At 30.0% G+C, this 10,282-nt stretch overlaps 1 pseudogene; it reads right to left on the minus strand.

Annotated features, from left to right (window-relative positions):
• Positions 1 to 4,558: 4,558 nt before the first annotated feature.
• On the minus strand, positions 4,559 to 9,980 carry LOC135961396 (odorant receptor 67c-like; annotated as a pseudogene).
• Positions 9,981 to 10,282: the final 302 nt, after the last annotated feature.

Here is a 10,282-nt window from a genome sequence, read left to right on the forward strand (position 1 = left end):
CGATTGCTAAAAGGCTAAAAGATATTATTAATAAATGTAAAAACCCCAATTAACAATAACGAAACCAAATTATAATGTAGATTTTCAACTTGCAAAAGAAATAGATCATTTTATTTCTGAAGGAACAAGATGAAAATACTTGCAGATTTGTTATAAGTATTTGCAAACGGGTTTGCCAATGTGAAAGATGTTTTTCGGCAGCAGCATATGTCGAAAACAAAATTCGTTCCAGAATGGCAGATGAAACCATAGATGCAATAGTATTCTTAAGAAGCTATTTAAAATAAACTCTTTTTTATACTAAAGTACGGTTTTTCACCAGTATGTCGATTTTTTTCACGAAAAATCGTATAGCAGAAACGCATTCTACGGAAAATTCTAAGAAGAAACCAGATGTCTAAAATCAAATCCTATCGCATTTCGTCTTTTATCCAATGATATTTCAGTATATATATTTTTTTTAATAGTTTTTTTTATTGGATAATAGCCGAAATGCGCAAGATAAGATTTGATTTTAGACATATGGTTTCTTGGAGATAATTTCATAGAATTTTGCGTAGATCGCATTTCTGCTATACGATTTTTTACGTTTTGATCGTCCATACAAATCGAACCGGCCTAATGTACATACTTTATTGGTTTTTCTTCTTATATAATGTACTCATGCAAGTATTTTATGCTTTTTAGTGTCTAATAAAAATTAATTGCTAAATAAAAAATGTTCTTTCAATTGTAAAGACATAATTATGTACGTTTCTTTCTTATAATTTATTCAGGAAATCTAAAATCCCGAAACCCCGGGTCGGGATTTCGGGATTCTTTACCATATCCCGAACCCCGGGATTTTTAAAAATCAGTCCCGATTAGCATCTCTAGTAGACACACACTAGGTCTAAAAGTTAAGTGCTGAAAATTTGAGACGCGCATTGTGGTCAAAGGTCAGATTTTACTATTTATATGAAATAAATTTTGTAAAACTCGTTAACCTTCTGCATTATTTTACAGAAATATATAGATTTATTTATTTTAATGAAAAGTTACAGTAAAATAAATCAATTAAGAGAGCTATATTCGAATCTTATATACCCTTCACCAAATTATACTTTAAATTAAATTATTTTTTTTTATTTTCGAAATTGTTTTTTAATTTATTTTAAAAAAGTTTTTTCCAAAATTTTTTTGGTGAAAAAAATTCGAGTTAAAAAATATTTTTCCCGATTTTGACCCATTGTAGGTCCAACTTACTATAGCCTTATATACATCGTTGCAATGGACTTTGAAATATCTATCATTTGATATCCATATTGCCTATATTAATGACTTAGTACTCCAGATATAGATCAAAAATAGGCTAAAAATCGAGGTTATCACGGTTTTTTCCTTTTATCTCAGCCATTTATATACCTATTTCGTTGATATAGGAACCGAGCCGGAATAATTCCCGATATATTGATGTATGAAAGTTATGTGGGGGCTACGGAAAGTTGATTTCAACATACAGACGGACAGACGGACATGGCTATATCGACTTCGCTATCTATAACGATCCAGAATATATATACTTTGTGGGGTCGCAAATGAAAAATATAGAAATTACAAACGGAATGACAAACTTATATATACCCTTGCAGTGGCAAGGGTATTGTAATATGGTGATTTTCCATGAAGAAAAATATAAAATTTGAATTAATGTAACATTTTAATGGTTAAAGATATCATAACAAAATTTGGAACTAATATAGACTCAAATATCCTAAAATCAGTGATTATAATTTTAGAAATTTGTTTATTTTCAAATACCGAAATTCCTGAAACGGGAAAAATGTGTTCCAAAAACTGATTTTTTTTTAGAAAACTGCCTACTGTGACGTTATTTATAGTGCGATAGTAAAAAACCTTTGCAAGTATTTAAGAAACATATAGGGAAATACTAATATGGAGCTACATACATAGTATTTCGAGGATAGATGTTTTGCCTTTTTAAAATTTTTTACTCAAACCAAATTTTTTTTTTAAATTGGCCAAGTTTGGATAGGTCTGGGGGCGACTAGGTCCGCTTAAGTGGGTCAAGTTTTACTTTACATGCTTTTGCATTTGGTTCTCTTTTCGGATCATATACAAATTATATAAATTATACATATATGTATACAGGGACTTTTTTGGAAAAAAACGTAAAAAATACGGTCCTTTCTACATGTTCCAAATTTGGATGAGTGTAAGTTTTTATAGGGTCGACATAACTGTTAAAAAGTTGTTTTTATTTTATTTAGAATTTTATCACCAATATATCTGATTTTGTAAAAAAAATTCTACCCTCCGTTGGCCCGCCATATCTAAAAAACCAAATAAAACAATAAACCTAAATATCTCTACAACTAATGGAGATAACCTACACGTGTAAGCGTATTTTTAGTAGATCTTCTCAAGGACTATTTATATTTTAAATTTCAGCTCATTCGGATCATAAATGGATTTTTGGCGATTTTTTTTTTAAATTTGAGACCCGAGGTGTCCAAATTTGAGGGGCCACGTACTGGCCTCTATTACACCTAGGAAGCTGATTAACTGTAAATCAACTCGAAAACAACTCGTAATAATATCTCTAACAGTCCCTGAGATACCGAATTATTGCGAAAAAAAAAAAGGTTTCTGAACCACTGTGAGTCGTTGGAAATCATCGGTATGTGTGAACTCAGTATGTCTTCACCTTTGAATATGCCAGCGATGATTGTTGCCTCAATTAAATTTGGTATGTTACTAAATTATTCGCTTCAGAGTACCAAATTATTGGCTTCAGAGTAAACCACTGTGAATTAAAATTTGTATTGATTAGTTTTCATTCCCTACTGTAATTAAAACATACTTTAATTAACTCTAATATCTCAACAACTTAATATATCTACTAATATTTCAATACAATTATACAAAAAGTTCGTTAATATCACTAATTACAACAACTTACTTAGGTATGTAGTTAAATTGTTATAATACTCTAGAAAAAATCTATTAAAATTAATAGAATTATAATTACAATTAGCGCCTCTTAAAAATAAAAGTGTTAATTTTATTTATTTTAAGAATATCAATAGAGTGATCAAATATTTGACATATGGTGGGATTTCATTTTTAAAATCGATGTCTTATCTATTGGATAGTAATTCAGACACAATTTTTCAACAAGATCGGTCAGGAACTCTCTTAGTTATAGGGGGTCAAAACTTGACATTTTAGCCAAACATGTGTTTTTCCTCATCCATGTAACTTATTACCTATTATTCTTAGCAAAATGTGTCCCAAATAGTTTAGATAGATATTTCTTCAATCTTTCGAAAAAAAAATATTGAAAAAAAAAAAATTAATATTTTTTTTCCGAAAATATAAACCTTTTTTTTGGTCCCTTAGTGGGATGCGAGTTCGATATTTATCACTTGACATGAAATCCCCCATATACAAAACCAAAGTTTTCGAATAATTTGAAAAAGTGTAGGTAATTTTTAAGAACCGATTTTCGGTATCTTCCGGTTTGAATAACCGTTTTTTTTCAAAATAAACACTTTTTGGTCGCTTAGTGGGATGTGAAAAAAAGCTCATTTTGAAAAAAAAAAAGTTTTTGATTTTGCCAAAAAAAATTAAAAAATTTTATGTCTTAAGTTTCAAAGCATTTGTTTTGATAGATATCCCACTCGCATACCACTAATAGACCAAAAAGACCTATGATTTATTTTAAGCTAAAAGAAAAAATGGCCCATTTTGGGAAAAAAAGTCTAAAAGGGCACATTTTTGAAGAAGAAAAAAAAGTCAACAAAGTTTTTAATTATGCAAAAAAGTCAAAAATTGTACGTCTTGAGTTACAAAACATTTATTTTGATAGATATCCAACTCGCATCCCTCTAAGCGACCATAAAGCTCTTCAAGGAAAAGATCTAAGATTTTTTTTAAAAAAAAAGTCAAACATTTTTAAATTTTGACTCCCTCGAACTCAGAGAGTTTTGGACCGATCTTGTTGAAAAATTATGTCTAAATTGCAATCCAATAGGACTAACTTGGTACTAATTTCATCACGATCGGAATATATCGGTTTCAAAAGTTGGTTCACTTGATGTGAAATCTCCCATATATAGATTTGAAATTTCAACATCACACTGCATATTGGCGGATATTGAATAAAAAATGCCAGTGTTTATTAGTGTTGTTAATATTTATTACAAATACATAGTCATTCTAAAATTTTATTATTCACATCTGAAAAAAAGAAAAAAATGGAATTAGGGTGGCCATAGCATAGTCGAATAAACCATTGAAATTTATTTTAAAGAAAATGGTATTTGTGGTAAATGTTTGGAGATAATTTTTTTATTATCCAAAAAACGCAAATGGTTTTTTTTTTAATATATCAACGTGCCTCGAATTTTAAAATTTTCTGTAAAGGAAAAAAATCCGCTGTTTTACTATAAACAAAATAAAAAAAGGAATAAAAATTTGGAAAAATTTTGACTTTGAAAAATAGACCCGAAAAAACCGTTATCGTTAATTACACAAAATTTACCATCGCGATGTTCTAGAGGCAAAATTTGGTTATCGCACTAATGTACATATTTAATAACTTTTGTAATTGAGAACAAAATCTATAAGACATGCTAATGACCTGAAAATGAAAGTAAAATAATTAAAAATAAATAAATGGCAAACATAAATTAAGAAATGACACCCACCTTCATATACGACTCAAAGGACACGGCAGCAAAAGTGGGCGGTGTTATACACGAGGGTCGTTGACTTCGGCTCATAATTAGCAATATCATTTTCTTGTATCTAATGCTGGCATTAAACCAATTTTGATTGTATGCAGCATCACCAACTTTTAAGCTCTGCATTGGAAAAATTAAAGAACTAGTATTACTATTATTCAAAGCTCAGTGACAATACTATAAACAGTATTTAACAAAATAATATATGAAAAACTCACAGATTAATTCACTAAAATCTTAATTCGAAATAAAAAAATATTAGCCATTTATTCCATAAATCCATTATCAAAATCGAATACTTAAGCTTCATTTAAAGGCTTTTATTTAAAAGGAATTCATTCATCGTTGAATAAATTCGAAATGGATTTAATTCATAACAAAAATTCATTCAACCTTTGAATGATAAAATTTTTGTTAATTCAAATCTAATACAAATTGAATTCAAATATTTCATTAAAAATTTTACAAAATGAATTCAATTAGTAATAGATTTGAATTGAATTCAAGAAAATTTTTAGGATTCAATATGGAATTAATTCTATAATTAACAAAGGAAGTACAAAGAAATTAAGCCTATGAATTAATTCATACTGAATTCATTAACGGATTAATATGATTTCGAAAATGGAATAAATTACGAAAATGAAATAATAATTACCGCCGTCATTAGTTCATTACCATAGTAACACTATGAACACCTGCAACATGGAGGCCAACAAGAATATACAATACATTATAATCACTTCCAGACTAGAGGTGGTCACTTGGAAGCCGATAAAACAAATCGTCAATGAGGCAGTCAAAAAGTTGAGCAGCAAAATTTATAATGATTTTTTAAGTTCATTTGGTATTTTAATTTCATTTGGTATAATAATGATATTTATAGACGACAATATTGTGCAATGTGTTATGAACCAAAATGTGAGACAACATCAACCTCAAAAAAAGTTTATATTTTTCAAAATCCTTTCAAGTGCTTGAATTTTTACAATAGTTATTTAGTGCTTATTGGAACTTAAATAAATGAATCATTAAAAGTGAAATTTACCACTAACATGATCGGATCTACCATATTTCTGACGTGCTTTCGTAAATGTCTTTCTTATGGTTGTGAATAGAACTTTATGATTATGAACGGACAACCCAAATATTAAAATAATCTGGATTTTTACAATATACGGTAGAAGGGGGACCATACACCACTTTTTCTTTGAGGCGATCTCAAATTAAAACCACAATACATATTCTTAATTTTTTCTTGTTTCGGATACTTTAGTTTTGATCATTTCAATCTTGCCTATCCCATCTTCATATACATACATATTTTGTTAACATTTGTAGACTGACCAAAAACGGCGAAATCAACCCACCCATTGGGTAAATACGCCAAACGGGTGGGGCAGATTTGACTTTTGTAAAATAAAACAATAAAAATCAAAAACAAGTAAGAAAGTATGGTCGGAAAGTTAAATATGTTGAATTTTGTGCGTATACTAACATTTTTAAGAGATTTATGCACGTTAAAGTGATTTTCGGAAGCGGGTCTATATGGGAGCTATGACTAATTATGAACCGATAGTAACAAAATTTGGTGACATGAATTTTGTATATACAAAACTTATTTGGGGCGGAATTTGTCTAGATACATATATAAATTAAACATTTATGACCGATAAAGTCCAATTTCGGAAGGACATTTGTATGGGGGCTAGGTGAAATAATGGACCGATTTCAGCCAGTTTTAATAGGCTTGGTCCTTGGGCCAAAAAAATAATATGTTCCAAATTTTATCGAATTCAGTATGAGTTAATTCATAGGCATAATTGCTTTGTACTTTATTTCATAATGCATTCTTTATAAAATTAATTCCATATTGAATCCCACAAATTTTCTTGCATTCAATTCAAATCTATTCATTTCAATTCAATTTGTATTAGATTTGAATTAACAAAAACTTAATCATTCAAAGATTGAATGAATTTTTGTTATGAATTAAATCCATTATGAATTTATTCAACAATGAATGATCCATTTAAATAAAAGCCTTTAGATTTTGGGAATAGATTTATGGAATGAATGGCCATTATTTTTTCATTCCGAATTAAGATTTTAGTGAATTAATCTGTTCGCTATTCATATATTATTTTGTTAAATATAGTTTATAGTAATGTCACTGAGCTTTGAATAATAGTAATACTAGTTCTTTAATTTTTCCAATGCAGAGCCAAAAATTTGGTGATGCTGCCTATACTAAAAATTGGTTTAATGCCAGCATTAGGTACAAGAAAATGATATTGCTAATTATGCGCCGAAGTCAACGACCCTCGTGTATAACACCGCCCACTTATGCTGCCGTGTCCTTTGAGTCGTATATGAAGGTCATTAGCATGTCTTATAGATTTTTCGCCTTATTAAGAACAGCATATTATGACGAATAGAAAATTTTGTTCTCAATTGCCAGAGTGATTAAATATGTACATTAGGGCTATAACCAAACTTTACCTCTAGAACCACGCGATGGTAAATGTTGTATTATTTTCTGATCGATTTTTTAAAGTAAAAATATTTTCCAATTTTTATTCCTTTTTTTATAGTAAAACGGCGGATTTTTCCCATTACAGGAAATTTTAAATATAGATTCGAGGCACGTTGATATATTTATAAAAAAAAACTATTTGCGTTTTTTTGATAAAAAAAAAAATTATCTGCAAACTTTACCGCGTTTACTTTACTTTTTTTACAAAGTAATACCAATTTTTTTAATAAATTTCAATGGTCTAGACTATGCTATGGCCATTTTGATATTTGCAAAAAATGTAAAAAAGTTATAGCCCTAATTCCATTTTTTATTTTTTTCAGATGTGAATAATAAAATTTTTGACTGAATATGTATTTGTATTCTATAGAAATAAATATTAACAACACTAATAAACACTGGCATTTTTTATTCAATATCCTCCAATATGCAGTGTGATGTTGAAATTTCAAATCTATATATGGGAGATTTCACATCAAGTGAACCAACTTTTGAAACCGATATATTCCGATCGTTATGAAATTAGTTAGTCCTATTGGATAGCAATTTAGACACAATTTTTCAACAAGATCGGTCCAAAACAATCTGAGTTCGAGGAAGTCAAAATTTAAAAATGTTTGACTTTTTTTAAAAAAAAATCTTAGATCTTTTCTTTGAAGAGATTTATGGTCGCTTAGAGGGATGCGAGTTGGATATCTAGCAAAATAAATGTTTTGTAACTCAAGACGTAAAATTTTTGACATTTTTATACCCTACACCACCATAGAGGGGAGGGTATAATGCGTTTGTGCAGATGTTTGTAACGCCCAAAAATATTGGTCTAACACCCACCTTAAAGTATACCGATCGACTTAGAATCACTTTCTGAGTCGATTATTTCGATTAATTCACCTAGCCCCCATACAAATGTCCTCTCGAAATTGGACTTTATCGGTCATAAATGTTTAATTTATATATGTATCTACACAAATTTCTCTCCAAATAAGTTTCATATATACAAAATTCATAAACCTGCATAAATCTCCTAAAAATGTTGGTATATACACAAAATTCAACATAGTAAACTTTCACAGAGACATAAATCACACGACCTAATTTCATGGTGATCTGTCCATAATTGTTCATAGCTCCCATATAAGACCCACATCCGAAAATCACTCAAAAATATAAATTATTGAAATTTTAAAGAAAAATGTTTTTGCTCCTTTACTTAGTGTAGGGTATTATATGGTCGGGCTTGACCGATAATACTTTCTTACTTGTTTTTATTTGTATTTCACACAACTTAAAAACAAAATTAAACAAATTGTGACTGAATTTTTCTATATTTTATCAACATTTTGCTCTACGTCAAAGGGATTCCTTGTATTTGGCGAAATTATTTTCGTACTTCAAATTACATGGTCGAAAAAACTATTGTCACTTATTGTTCACTATTATTGACATTCTATCACCAACCAATATCTTTTTTGTATCACAAAACCTAATGAAGTTAGCACAACAAATTCATACACTGAAATATTTTTAAAGCTTGTTAGCGTCTGCCTCACATCATATGTAAAATTAAACTTTCCAACTTTCAGGGACGATAAATAATCGATAAACGAAAACATAACTTGATAATGTAACAAAATCGTTTACTCGGTTTTTAAGTTATTCGGTGTTGGCAGATGTGCCCCTATGGCAAATGATCCCCCTTCTACCCTACTAAATATTATTGAATTGAGTAAAGACATGGTTCGAAGATCTATTTTAGAATGGATGTAAATAATACTTGATAATTTGGAAAACAAAAATAACAAATTACAAATCTACACCAACCGCCCACCCCCCGAAGCTTTTGCTGTATCCGCGCCTGCATTTACCCATATATTCATATTTTATACGATACTATATTCGTTTACTCACTCCAAACAATTTATATGCTGCTTAATAATACGATTCAAAAACTCCAAATCCTTCTTCTCATGCCTTTCATCCGGTTGATATTGTTCCAATTCCATGGATAAGTAATTGAAATGCATATTCAGTTGAGTGATCGAGTTAACCAGCAATAAATCGGCCGACAAGAATGCCACACCAGCCAAATAGGCACCATGAACCTGGCCCAAATATGTCAACCAATAAACCCAAGTTTTGCCCGTCTCATCATAAGGATACCAAATTAAGAAGCCGAGTCTGCGCTCAAATTTCTCAGCACCCAAAAAATAATACTCAACGAAAGATTTACAGGCGGGATACAAACTGAACGTTGATGTATAGGCCAGGCATAATATAGAGAATATAACCATCACACGATGCATAATACGTTCGTGGTGATGCAAACGATTTAGCTCCTGATTTTTGTTAGTATTCGGAAATATGCTTTCCATTTGGTCGAAATGTTTTTGTACAGTTTTCTTATTATGCACTAGAGCAAGTTGCTTGAAATCTGCCACCAGCGAGAAACCAATACAGGGGGCCACAGCTATAGCACCCAAAACTGTGTCCTTGGACTGGACCGCCTTGTAGAAAAATATTATTTCGCCCAGAACCAAGATATTGAAGTTAGCAAAACCCGCATAAAGTAAACACTTTAACATTAGACTCAAACGCCGGTTAGTGGAACGATAATCGAAAATGTCTTCTCCAATGGTTTTATAAAAAACCACCGGAATCTTCATGAACTCCACATAGCTGCGTAAATGCTTGGCCATTTCGTTTTACGACAATGTAACCGTTTTAGTTTGACAAGTTAAAAGAACTAAATTTCTTTAAAAACTTGTTAACGTTTTTATATATTTGTCAACGAGTGCTTGCTATAAAACTAAAATAAGTTTATTGAGTTTTAATAAGCATTTTCGTACAATGTATTAGAAATTACCTATAAAGGAGGAGGTGTTTATGAGAATTTTTTCAGTTTCTTAAAATAGTTTTTTAACACCTTAAATTTTTATGTAAATTTGTAAAATTTAATTATGTGTTAAACAATATATTGAGTTCCAGCAACAATTATTAT

The sequence above is a fragment of the Calliphora vicina genome, chromosome 5 (genome assembly GCF_958450345.1).
Source record: "Calliphora vicina chromosome 5, idCalVici1.1, whole genome shotgun sequence".
NCBI classification, from domain to species: Eukaryota; Metazoa; Arthropoda; class Insecta; order Diptera; family Calliphoridae; genus Calliphora; species Calliphora vicina.